Source organism: Chlamydotis macqueenii, chromosome 8, assembly GCF_036417535.1.
Source record: "Chlamydotis macqueenii isolate bChlMac1 chromosome 8, bChlMac1.mat, whole genome shotgun sequence".
Taxonomy (NCBI): domain Eukaryota; kingdom Metazoa; phylum Chordata; class Aves; order Otidiformes; family Otididae; genus Chlamydotis; species Chlamydotis macqueenii.
The window spans coordinates 34,793,728-34,806,530 of NC_141563.1; the positions used below are offsets into that span (position 1 = coordinate 34,793,728).

The following is a 12,803-nucleotide window of genomic DNA, read 5'->3' on the forward strand; positions in this document are numbered from 1 at the left end:
AATTGCCTCTGATAGTCTCAGAGCACTCAGAGCCTCTTGAAGCTATTGCAGAGCAAGCTGCAAGGATGCCTCAAAACCCACCTGTGGTATGGTCCGTGTGCAACGACCTACAGTGTCACAGGTCTCTGCCAGTGCGCGCAGTACTGTGACCTGCGTCCTTGGTCTTACCGCAGTCTATCTGATGTCACTTCTGCCCGCTGGCTCACATTTGCCACGCAGATTTTAAATCTGGGGAGAAAAGGTATTGCTGTCGGCAGCCTACCAGGAGGAAATCCTAGCTTCCAGGCAGTACAAAATGTAAATATCAATAATGACACCACTGCGTACTTAGATAATACCTGGTATTTCTGATGCATACTGCGTCTGGTGTTCTAAAAATATTCGCAATCTTTAATTAATTAAATTGCATGCAGCTATTAACCTCATTTGACACAAGGAAACCGGTCTCTGGAACTGTAAGAGATCTCCTTGGTCAGAGGAAGGCTGCGCAGAGACCAAGAGCAAGCCATCAGTGGGGATCGTATTCACTGAACTGCAGTGCCGACTGCTAAAACCGGGCTGCAACTGCAGTGATTTAGCTGTAAAAGTAGGTGTGATGGCCTGGGGCAGGACAAGGGTTTGGAAGCAGGGAACGGACAGGACAGCTCCTGCCACCTCCTCCTTCCAGCTGGCCTAAGTGCTAAACGCAGGACCACTCACAAGACAATGCAAATTGTGTGAGTCTGCTCGCAAACCACATTTCTTAGGAGTATTTCTTTTGAGGGGTTCTGGTATTACGCTCTGAGTACTCTCTGCTTCTTGAGGCAGCGGTGGTTGTCTCCAAAGGGGAGAAGGCGCCGTTCTCAGGCCTGCTTCCAGCTGCGACCCTGGCACGATGCCTGGCGCAAAGCGGGGGACAGTGCTGTGTCTCCATGTGCAGCCGCTGCAACTTCATTATTGAATTACATTAACAGGCCGCCCTCTAGTGTCATATTTTATTACACGGGTAAAAAGGAATGGGCTGGGCGGGTAAAAATTTGTGTTTTCACTTAGCGAACAGCAGCAAGCAAATCACCCACAGAAGCAGCCACAAAACACTTCTATGGCGCATGTTCAGAAGTCCTCCGTCAGCTTCGAATCCCTAAAGTTTGGTATGAAAGGAGATTTCTAGGAGGTTCAGGAAACCGATCCCAGAAGGCCCAAGGAAAATATCACTCAAAGCTGTGCAGGCACATGCTGAGGCGCAGAATTTGCCTGCTCTAAAATCAATACTAACGTTTCTGTGGGTGGTTGTACCAACACAGTGGTATATACGTGTGTCTATACCTGTACAGTGAAATATTTCATCCTCTTGTGTGTACATCAGTGTCATTCGGGGAAACACCGGGAAACGTCCTTCATGGCAACACTCCCGGTGCACAGGGATCATTCTCCTCCAGCTAGAAACAAAAAGGTGACAGGCGCAAGGTAACAGGTAGTGATTATTCAGGAGCTTGCAACGTTTTATAGCTAAAACCAGAAAACACTAACACTGAACAAGCAGATAAATACTTTTTTTGCTCTGAAACCCTTACTGGCAAGAGCAGTCACGCTAAAGAAACTCACCAGAGCTGCCCTTATTGGGCCGGATAGGAAGGTGGAAGCGGGACGAAGCATGTCCCCCTCTAACACCATGGGCAGGCCAGGCCAGGCCAACAGCCGGTGTAAATTAGCGTGCGAAGGCAGTGTAAGTCCATCCAATTGCATCAGCTGAGACCTGTCCTTGTGTATTAATGTTCCCCAGCGCCAAAGCCACCTGCCTGTCTTCTGTTTTACTGAGCATATTTTGTCTCCCGTGAGAGATCTGCTCGGTTGCCGGAAAAAGCTTCCATCCCTTAGGAAGAACCTCAGTGCTGATTGCAGCGTGCAGGGACCCCTGCGGTGCTGCCTTCCTCCTTCTTCCTCCAAAACCCCTCTGGGATTACAGAGGCGACCAGGAAGCCGAGGCGAAGGTGCAGGGGCCACCTGACCTTCCCCTTCCCACCGGCGGGACGGGGAAAGCCTGGCTCCGTGAATATCGGACCCAGAGGCCGGGGGCGAGGCACAGAGGAGCTGCCCGAGCTCCCTTTTCGCTTTAATCTGGATTATTTTCCCCGAGTTTTGCCGGGTTTGGAAGCAGAAGTGTAGCCCGCCTTAGGGCCGGCCTCGCGCTTCCCGCCTTTCCCGCCTGCAGGGGGCGCGCGGCGGGCGCCGGCGCGCGCGGCCGGGCACGTGCACGTGCGTGTGCGGCCAGTGCGGGCGGGCGGGGGGGGGGGGGGGTGTGGTGTGTCTGGGTGCAGCGGTGCACGCGCATGCGCGTGCGCGCAGGCAGCAGGCCGAGGCGGCGGGAGCTGCTGCACCCCGAAGCTCTGCCTTGGCCAGGAGGCCGGAGGGGGCGGGGGGGGGGGGGGGGGGGGGGGGTCCCACACGGGGCTGTTTTTTTAAAAATCTCCGGAGTGCTCCTGAGCCCCCGCCGCATGGCATCGAGCAGGGGAGGGGAGAGAGGAGAGGGGAGCGGGGGACCGAGGAGCCCGCAGAGGCGCCGGCCTGAAAAACTCAGCCGCAAAGTTCGTTTGTATCAGTCAGACACCCTGGTCGTTTTGCAATCCCACAGCAACGCAACTGGAATTATTTATTGTTGTTTCTTCTTATTAATTTAATGAAGTCGTCTTGGTGTAGCATTTTTTTTTTTTGCCCCCGCATTCAAGGAAATGAAGTCAACATCATTAAAAGGAGTGGAACAGGCGTATGCCAAAGTATTTGTAAGAGCACGTTAAAAATATTCTAATATGAATTCCAGCTGTCTCGCAGGCCGCTGGTAACTTTTCCGAAGAAATCCAGTGATACTGCAGCCCCGCTGCCGTCGTCCGTGGGCCGAATGCGAATGTGTCGCAACGAGGGGAAGCAACCTTTGTTATTTCCTACGATCACACTTTTTAAATCAAGTTACCTAGTAATTTATAAAGGCCTTTGGCATCGCCTTTGGAGTAAGTCTCGTGACGTTTGTAATTAAAGGCAAATTGCACCGACCTCCTCTGCTGCGGAGAGCGGGAAAAACCCCGCGGAGCCCAGCCCAGCGCTGCGTGGGGCGCGGCTGGGGGTCCTGCTCAGGGGGCAGAGGGGCAATGAGGTGCCGGGGTACCCACATGACGGAGTGCCTGGGTGCCAAGGGATGCGTTTTGGGGTAGCTGCGTGCAGGTAGAGCCGTGTGCTGGGGTAGCGGTGTGTATACGTGGTGGTGTACTGGGGTGTCTGAGTACTGCGGTACCTGGGTGCTGGGATATGTGAGTGCTGGGGTACCTGTGTGTGCGTGCAGGTGTGGGTACTTGTGTGCGGATCTGCTGCTGTACTGGGATAGCTGTGTCCTGGGATGAGTACTGGGACACATTTGTATCGGGGGTACCCGTGTTCTGGGATACCTGAGCACAGGGGTACCAGAGTACTGGGGTACCTGTTTATCGGGAGTACCTGTGCACTGGGGTACCTGTGAACCAGGGTATCTGAGTACCGATGTACCTGGGTACTAGCAGTACCTGTGGGAAGGGGTGCCTGAGTACTGGAGTACCCGATTACTGAAATACCTGAGTGCCAGGGGATCCTATCTGCTGAGGTACCTTAGTACAGGAGTCCCTGAGTACTGGAGCACAAGAGTACTGGGGTACCCATGGGCTGGGGGTACTTCAGTACTGGCGTACCAAAGTACCGGAATGCCTGAGTGTCAGGGTACCCATGAGCCAGGGTTACCTGAGTACCCAGGTACCCGAGTACAGGGGTATGAGAGCACTGGAGTGCCTGGGTACTGGAGTACTGGAGTACTTGCCCCCCAATGCTCTGGTTTCCACAGAAACTTCCAAGCTTCCATCAAACCATCCGAAGGGATGAGGTGAATAAGGGGGACCTCACTAGAAACTGCAAAGGGCTCCTGCCCTTGGAAGGGAGGATGGTGTCTCCGCGTCTCACTGCTGCCTCCCTCGCACTCCCATGGCCAAGGGCGCTGAGCACACCAGTGCTGGCTCCTTCCCCCCATCATGTCCAGTCCCAGTGTCCCAAACACTTTGGGAAGACCAGCACTGCTGCAGAGAGGGAAAAGCAGCTTCACCAAATTCTGCATCAGAGCAGGGAGGCTTTCGGCCACAGCCGCTCTCCCCTTCCGCTCGCCTATCCGGCATCCTGCTCTGCTCCTTCGCTTACCCATTTTCCAAATGGTGGGCAAGAGGCAGGATTTTCCGTGGAGATTCAGTGTTTTCTCCGTGTTGCGCATGCAGGAGGCCTGCCCGTGGGTTCCCTTCGCCAAGCGGGGCAGAAGTCACCGGCATCAAAGCTTGGAGCTCAGCGACACTGAAAATCTGGAGATATTTCTTGAATTTAATGAGTGAGGGGGGAAAGAAAAAAAAAACAATCGGAGTTTGTTGCCGCGGTGTGACTGCAGAAACCAGTTTGAGCCTCCCGCCCTGTGTGCTGTGTTGTTGTTGGGGGGTTTATCCCAGATTTTATTAGCCGTGTAAGCATCTACCGTTGGCACGCGGCTGTCCTGCGGGCAGCGTCGGGCTCTAGGTGCCTCCTCCCTCGCTCGGAAGCGCAAATCTCGGTGACTTGCGAATGCATCTGGTGGGCTGAAGCGATTCAGGCATTCCTGAAACTTCTGCCCTGGGCGCAGCCAGGGGCACCCGGCAGAGAAATCCCTGGGGATTCTCTCAACCCCTGAATTCTAGCAATGCCACCAGCACTTTTGATACTGATTTTCTTTTTTTTTTTTCTCTACCACTGAAGGGTGCGAAGGAGAATAACAGGCAAACCCGCTGTGGGGCCTGACGGGGCTGGTGGGGAGAGGCCGAGCTGTGACCCCTCGCCCGGATGCCCAAACCCCCGGAGTGCGGGGGGACCCCTTGGTTTCTACGGATTTGAGCCATGGGCAGCAGGAGCAGCTGTGGGGCGTGAGGGTAACGGCACAAAACACCTTGGCTGCGGGGCTGGGAGAGCTGGGGGGCTGCTGCCCCGGGGGCTGCATCCCACTGCTGCCGGGGAGGATGCTACCGGCTCCGGTGCGGCACTCCGGAGCGTGTAAGCCCCTGCCAGACACATATGTGTATATGCATGTGTATATACATGTGGATGTGCGTATAGATGCGCTGCTGGCAGGCAGGACTGGGCTGGGTGGGAGGGCTCGGTGGGTCCTCGCTGTGCCCCCCTCCCTCCCTCCGTCTCTCCATCCCTCCCTCCATCCCTCCCTTCATCCTTCCCTCCCTCCCTCTATCCCTCCCTTCCTCCCTCCGCGCCGCCCCCACTACTTTTATTGAGACTTTATTTTGCGGCGGGGGTCGGGGGGCACCGGCTCTCCCCTGGATTTCTCCCCCTCCCCTTTTCTCTTTGTATTTTTTTTTAATTTATTATTATTAATTTTTTTTTTTTTTTTTTGGCGGGGGGTGGGGGGGTGGATCCGAGCTGGCCAAAACCTCCTCGCTCTCCGCATGTGCGTGACTGAGGGTGACATAATCGGGAGCCGGGGCTGGAACAGCGATAAATCAGCGATAAACGCTGCCGGACGGAGACTGCGGCAAAAGGAAAAAAAAAAAAAAAAAAAAAAAAAGGGGGGTGGGGGGGGAGAAAGGGAAAAAAATGGGGGAAGGTGAGGGGCGAATCCGCAGCCCACGGGGCGGCGGAGCGAGCGGCGGGGGTTGCGCGGGCGCTGAGCGGCTGGAGCGGCGGTGCCGACTTGCGCGGGCTGCGCTTCTCCTGGTTTTTTTTTTTGTGGTTTTTTTTTTCTTTCTTTTTTTTTTCCCCCCTTTTTTTCTTTCCTTTTCCTGTACCTTAGATGAAAATGGCTACCACTGACTTGGCGAGCGCTTGGGAAGGCAGAGATGGCAGGTGGCGAGATTTATTTCTTTATTTTATCCTCCCTCCCAGGGAAAAAAAAAAAAAAAAAAAAGCCAGACTAAAATCAAACAGCAAACTTTAAAGGCTTTGCTTTTTTTTTTTTCCCCTTCTCTCCCTTCCCTCCCCCCCCCGCGTTTTGTGTCCCTTCCCCCCCTCCGCGGTGCGGTGCCGGGAGCGCGGAGGCAGGGGAACCGCGCCGGGTAGCCCCTGCTGGGAAAAGGGGCAAAAATCGGGCAAAACCAAGCAGAAACCGGGCAAAACCAGGCAGAAACCACCCGCCTGCGAAGTCCCCTTGGCGAGTAAAAACGGTGCCGTGGAGCAGGCAGATGCTGCGGCGGATACTGTGCTCCCGCGTAGGGATTATTCCCTTTTTTTTTTTTTTTTTAATTGTTATGCCACAGATCTACAATTGTACATGCAAATAAAAGCCAGAAATCACGGATGCCGCTTTCCTTCCCAGCGAGGACTGAGTAGTTAATCCAATAAGTATATGTATTGTTTGGGGCGGGGGGGGGGGGTGGCAGTTAATTACGTATCGCAATGTATGGATAATGTATATGAATATTAAAGTGACGTGGGGAAAGAGTCTCGGCGAAGGGGGCTCTTTCTGGGGAGAGGACAAAGAAGAAACTGGAAACAATCTTTTAAAATATTTTCCATTCATAAAAATGGCAGAGGGCTTATACACCAGTCTATTTCTGCGTCTGACTGAACAGCTAACGCGTTATTGCCAGCTTCAAAAGATAATTGTAGTGTCGGTAGAGACCTAATAATACAGTAGCACATGTAATTTTAAACAACACCTCATTGTTTATTGGGATGTAACTTTCCCAAAGTTTATTTGTAGCATTAAGAGATTTTTTTTAAGTGCAGAACAAATTGCAAATGAGCAGCTGTGGGGCGATGCACGTTTTGTATGGCTACGAGAGTTTCTATATTTAGGGACAATCTGAATCTGAAGAGGATTAAAAAAAAAAAAAAAGTAGGATATCTGTAAGGAAATGCTTATTTCCTCCTGGAGGAGGGAGGAGCTGGGCTGGGGGATCTCCAGGCTCGGCTTTTCAGTTTTCTGAGGGAGGAATAATGCAGTTTGTGTGTCTGTCCCCACGAGCTTTGCGACCGTACGTACACCTGCTCCGTAGGCTCAGCAATAACCCTTTCGTCAAGAAGTTATCGAAGGGGTTGGGCATACGTACGCGGGGCAGCGGCGTGATTTATGTGTTTTTCCAGGAATCCAAATTAAAAAAAAAAAACGGTAGCTGAGCGTGTCCCTTTGTAAGGGCCACCCGTGCATCCCGCCTCGCTGTTCCGGGGGTTACCCTGTGGAAATCCTCCCAGCCCAGTACAGAAGTTAACACACCAGTGGAGTGAGCAGAGGATGGTCTCACCTTCTCCCTGCTGCTAAGAGAGGAGAGCAGGGATTGTGACAGGCAGCCCACACGGATTACAGTTCTTTTTTTTTTTTTTTAAAGAAAAACTTCTTTTCTGCAAAAACAAAGCTGCCTCTCCAGAGAGATCCAGTCCCACTGCAGGGTGCCCATCCCAGGGATCTATATTGCCAGGGCTTACAATGTGGCAGGTCAGTGAATTACAGTAATAAATACTTAAAAAAAAAAAAAAATTCAGGTGCTGAGCCTAACACATTTCTTTCGCCGGTAGGAAGGAGCTGTAGGCACTGGGAAAGGCAGAGCAAGCACAACGGAGCGGGTACGCTTCACTCCGAGATTTTTTCTTACCACATCTTTCAGGCAGAAGCGTTGGCTCTCGTGCAGATTTGAAAGCTTACAACCAGCCTTTGCGCGTGAGATAGATGCACACGACTTCTACGACTCACTCCTTGCGCCTTTTGAAGTGGTCTGTCAAATCAGAAAAGGTGGAGAAGTGAAAAGTTACTGATCACGGTTGAAGAGTGTTACTTTTTATTCCCTAAAATTTCACGTAGTTCAAAGTTTATGTCATAAAAGTGCATTTTCTATAATATCTATATTAGAGAGTCCCTGTCCTTTCTATCAAGAATATAGATAGTACCATGTTTTACAGAATTTAAGGCTGAAAAGGCTTTTTTTTTAACAGCAGAAAGGAGAGAGAGTTAGCAAAACTTGCGATGGAAAACTTTACGGCTCCGTACCGGCGAGGAAAGCGATCGGACCTGGTCTGCGCTCTGGGTCAGCACGGCTTCAACTATGTTGAAAAACAGTTGCAGAAGAGATTTGCAGCTGAATTATTTGCGAAACGCACGATGCCAGAAAAGCAGTAATAAACCCGCACCTGTTACCGTGCCCTCCTTGCCAGCCCCTCGCCCGGGCACAAAGCTGGCCGAGGTTTTGTCCGGAAAGGCCACTCCGCTTTTTCTTTTTTTCTTCCCAGAACTTCAGCATAGATGAGAAAGATGAAAAATGACTTAGTACCTAAAGAGATGGCTGTTTGGATTTTTAGTTATTTATTTATCTGGGGAAATAACGCACACCTCATTTTTAAAGTTAGGGAGAAAAGCAGGGAATGCGTGTTGATTAGGGATAAAATACCGCTCTGCTTGTGAGCGGTGCAGGCGATGCTGTTGCCGTTTTTGCCCTATGTTCCCGTTTTTCTCTTAGACATAACTTTTCTTTGTTCACCTGAGTCTCACAATGTCCGATTAGCAATTCTTAAGCTTCATTTTTCACCCCGCATATTGAATCTTTTACATTATGAGCGAACCCCGAATGTAAAACGTTCCCATATGAAAAACAGCGACAAAAGGCATACTTTCCTTTTTAGAAATATATCGCGTCAGTATGACAATGCAGAGACATAGAATATACTAAAATAAATATGTGTGTGTCTGTGTGTGTGGACACGGGCTTAAAAACACTATTTGCCAGGTTTATACCACCCTTGCGCAAACTTTACTCCAGTGAAACTTCCATCAAGGCGTGCAGGATGAGGTCCGAAGTGTTTTATGCCAAACTCCCTGATAAAACATTGGATTGAAGATGACAGAACTATCCGCACCGCACGCTGCCATCACTCAGTGTTGCTGGAGAATGATTTCGTACCGCTGTGAGAGGTGCCCGTCAGCTTCCAGCCGCGATAACGCCGCCGGGGCTGCCTACAAATAAAATATATTCCCGTATTCGCGTCCTTTCCCGGTTGTGAAGGGTGGGGGGGTTTGTGCAGCTGGATGGTGGCACCAACAAGGTGGGCAGGGACTTTTAGGCACACGGCGAAGCCGGGCTTTGCTCGCTCCCACCAGTAAATCACAGCTAGCTCATTAAACTGCCTTCGCTTTCGCAGCGAACTTTCACTTTGCGGTATTTTGGGGTTTCAACTGAATTCTGCTTGCGGAGCGGAATTTATGATAAAATAGGATTACCGTGTATTATGCTCTCCATTAGATCTACAGCAAAACAAAAGGGAAAACGCCGCGTATCTCGCCTTTCTCCCTGCTCTTTGCTCCCCTTCCGTAGGCTGCACACTTTGGCTGGGCAGTTGTTTCCTCCGTGATAGACTCAGGACCCTGTGGTCAGGGCATCTCTGCGCTACGCTCGGCTCCGCAGCCAGCACCCCGCGTTTGGCCGCCCCAGGCGGCAATGCCTCCAGAAACTCCAGAAAGTGGAAGATTTCACAGAGAAATGGATAAGATTGACCAATTTTTAGCGCGGTTGTTCCCTCTTGCCGTTAGCGCGACTGATTTGATTCCCATCCCCACATGTTTGTGGCTTTGGCGAGGCGCCTGTGACCCAGACCCCAAAATCTGTCAGATGGGGACTGCAGCACCTCTTTGTCCTCCCTGCTCTCCTGCTGGGAACCAGGGCGATGGGCAGAAAACACTGTGCAAAAATGTTATTATTATTATTATTATTCACGCGGATTTGGTGGTGCAAGGTGAGAATTTCCATCAAATGTATTCATCTGCTTATTTAAGCTACTCCCTGAAATTTGGAGCCTGGAGATTGAAGGTTCTGCCCGCCTGCCCTCCCGTTTAAGGGTGGCATGGCCTTTGTATGACCGTGGTGGTTTTTTATGTTGCGTCTGGGTCTGGAGCCTTCAGAGCGAGGAGGAAGACCCCGTTACGCTCAGTTCTCTAGGCACACATGGAATAATAAAGAATTTCTGGGAGTCTTACAGTCTGTAGTATCTTCAGAATATGAATTTCACGGAGGACGGCGGGCCTGGGTCAGGCACGGCGCTGACCTACGGCTCCTCCACGCCATTTCTGCTGGGATTTGTAGCCAGTTCCACGGTGGGTGGTCGTGGGACGACACAGAAACCCCCGGGCATCCAGTTCCATCAACCGTAATGGGATTCGAGTCTCCAAATAGTTTTGGAGGCACGGGTCGTAGCAGCGTGCAGCTCTAAGGCCTTGACGGAAAGGGAGTCAGGATTGAGCCCCCGATGATTTTTTGGGGGGGGGGCAAAGCCACCCCCAGGGCAGACGAGCGGCCTGGGTGGCTCTCCCGAACCCGCTGATGGGGCTCGGGGCCCTGAGGAGCCCCGTCGTCGGGATCAGGCCTTTAACGATGGCGGCCGTATGTTAACAGGCCATACCACGTATAGACCGGCTATTGTCCGCGCTGATCCTTGTCCAACTGACGGGCTATTCAAAGCGCTTCTCAAGCCTCTCCAAAATCCAGCTTGTTCTACCCCGATGACAGCCATCCCTCCCATTCGGAGTTTTCTTTGTACGCTTGATAACATGGTGGAAATCCCTTATTATGCTTCTTTTAATAATGCTTTCACATGGCAAGGGGACATGATGTTTTAATTTATGCAGTACACATCATCCTTCCACAATTTGCTCCGAGGAACCCTCGCAACCGGAGCCCGCGCCGAATAACGGCGGTTTATGCAAAACCAGCGGTTTCCAACCTGTGGTCTTCCGACCGCTGGGAATCGGCGGGCTCCTTCCGAGGGGTCACCGGGAGGTAACCGGGAAAGCGGAGCTGCTGCCGGGAGGTTAAAACGTGCCGGCTCAGGAGCCGCGCTGTCAGGTCTGAGGCTCCCAAACTCGAAACTGAAAATCACTATCTGAGGTTTTTTTTTTCTTTTTTTTACTTTTTTTTTTCCTCTCTCTGCTCAACACGCCCTCTCCGTCTTTAAATACCTGCTCGAGTCGATTAAAAGCAGGAAATTCGGAGGGATAACCACGCCGCTCGTTAAGTTACGAGATGAGTTGTGCGAGTTCAAGTCTCACTTTGTTGTTAAAAAAAAAAAAAAAAAAGTGATTAACCTTCAAATCCACTTGCTTCCCCCCCCCCAAATTAATTTTGCAGTATTATCACGCATCTTGAGGCTTCCAGTTTTAAGAATATAAAGCTTCTGCTGTTAATGAAGCGGGTATCCACGATCAAGGGGAGCCGAGAGCTACAGACAATTGTTTGTTTGCCTTTATTTCTCACGCCCTTTGAAGGTTTTTGCTCTGCTTTTTTTTTTTTTACTAAGTGACTTTAGCAGATTGTACCCTCGGAGCTGTGAATAATAGGGTTATTCTGCAAAAATGGCCAAGGCTAGTTAAGACACACAAAGCCAGGAAATCCTTTCAGGGATGAAATCAGGACTATTTTCGGGGCGCCCTGTAAAGTTGGGAGACTTTGCCGCTCAGCTTTCGGTTGCGGCATCGCTGCCAGGCAGGGCCGGGATGCTGGCGGGGAGAAAAGTGCCCCCCGGGCTTTGCACAGGGTTTGGAGACTGGGGGCGGGGGGGGGGGATTCAGGGGGGTGTAAAGTTAGGGGGGGGGTGCAAAGCACGGGGAGGGTGCCTGTGCAAAAGTGGGAGGGGGGTGCTGGTAGTGCCAGGTGAGTTTGCACAGCTGGTGCAAGGTGGGGGGGGGTCCCCACGCCGGGGAGGGTTGTCCGTGGGGGGGCGATGCACATTTTGGGGGGTTACCCATGCAAGGGAAGGGTACTCGTGCAAGGGGGGGGGGGAATCTGTGCAAAAGGAGGGGTGTTACCCGTGCAAGGAGGAGGGTGTGATCCGTGCATGGGGGGGGTACTCGTGCAGGGGTGGGTTACTCATGCAAAGTGGGGGTACTTGTGCAAGGGGGGGGACGGTTCTCTGTGCGAGGGGGGGTACGTGTGCAAAGAGGGGGGGAATCTGTGCGGGGCTGGGGGGTTCCCCGTGCAAGGGGGGGCTCTCACTGTCCGCAGAGCCTCCCCGCGGCTGGGAAGGGGCTGGCGGGGGTTTGGAAGGGGTCTGGCCGACCCCCCCCGCCCCGGTGCGGGGCTCCGATGCGAATCGGAGAAATAAGCGCGGGGAGGGGGGAAGAGGAGGAGGAGAGGAAGGGGAGGAGGGAGGGGGGCGGCTGCCGAATCGCTCGTAACTTCAGCAAAGTCCCGGCCGAGCGGGGAGCGGCGGGGGCTCACGGCCCGGAGGCAGCGAAAAAGAAAGAAAGAAAAAAAAAAAAAAGAAAAAAAAAAAAGAAAAAAAACCCAACCAGCTACCCAACGGCAGGCGGCAATTGGCTGCGGCGTTTATTCTCTTCCGGGTTCCCAACGGCTGCAAGTTTATTTTGGCTATTAAAAAAAAAAAAAAAAAAAAAAAAAGAGGGAAAAAAAAAAGTGGCACCAACCGGAGCCAATCGCCTGAGCGCCGTGAAGTTCCCCACGCGCGCTCTGTACCTGTCCACGGCGCGCGGCGCCTCCCAGACTGCGCTTTTTTGGGTATTTTTAACCCGGTTTCCCTGCTTTCGCAGCGGGCGGCTGCTATTGTCTGCGCGGGGTCTGGGCGCGGAGGGAGCGCGGGTGTCTGCACCGCAGTTGCTTTTTTTTTTTTTTTCTCTTTTTTTCCTTCTCTTTTTTTTTTTTTTAATTTTTTTTTTTTCAGGGATTTGGGAAAAACCGCTGAGCTTGACAGATTCCCCCCCACACTCCCCCCCCTCCCTCGCCCCGTACGTACGCGCCGTCCGGAGCGCCCGCGGCCGCGCACAAAGAAACGCGCCTGGGCGCGGGGCGTGA

General features: G+C 52.3%; 1 long non-coding RNA gene across 3 annotated transcripts; it reads right to left on the reverse strand.

The window, feature by feature from the left end:
* Positions 1 to 6,678: 6,678 nt before the first annotated feature.
* LOC147600005 (uncharacterized) lies at positions 6,679 to 12,716 on the reverse strand. 3 transcript variants are annotated; one of them, XR_015259274.1, is made up of 4 exons: positions 12,468 to 12,716; positions 10,955 to 11,043; positions 8,000 to 8,240; positions 6,679 to 7,727 (listed from the first exon to the last, which is right to left on the reverse strand). It is a non-coding gene; the product is annotated as an uncharacterized LOC147600005 (long non-coding RNA). The 3 variants fall into 3 exon arrangements; XR_015259275.1 differs by lacking the exons at positions 10,955 to 11,043; positions 12,468 to 12,716 and having other exon boundaries at positions 8,140 to 10,769; XR_015259273.1 differs by lacking the exons at positions 10,955 to 11,043; positions 12,468 to 12,716 and having other exon boundaries at positions 8,000 to 10,769.
* Between the last annotated feature and the right edge of the window lie 87 nt (positions 12,717 to 12,803).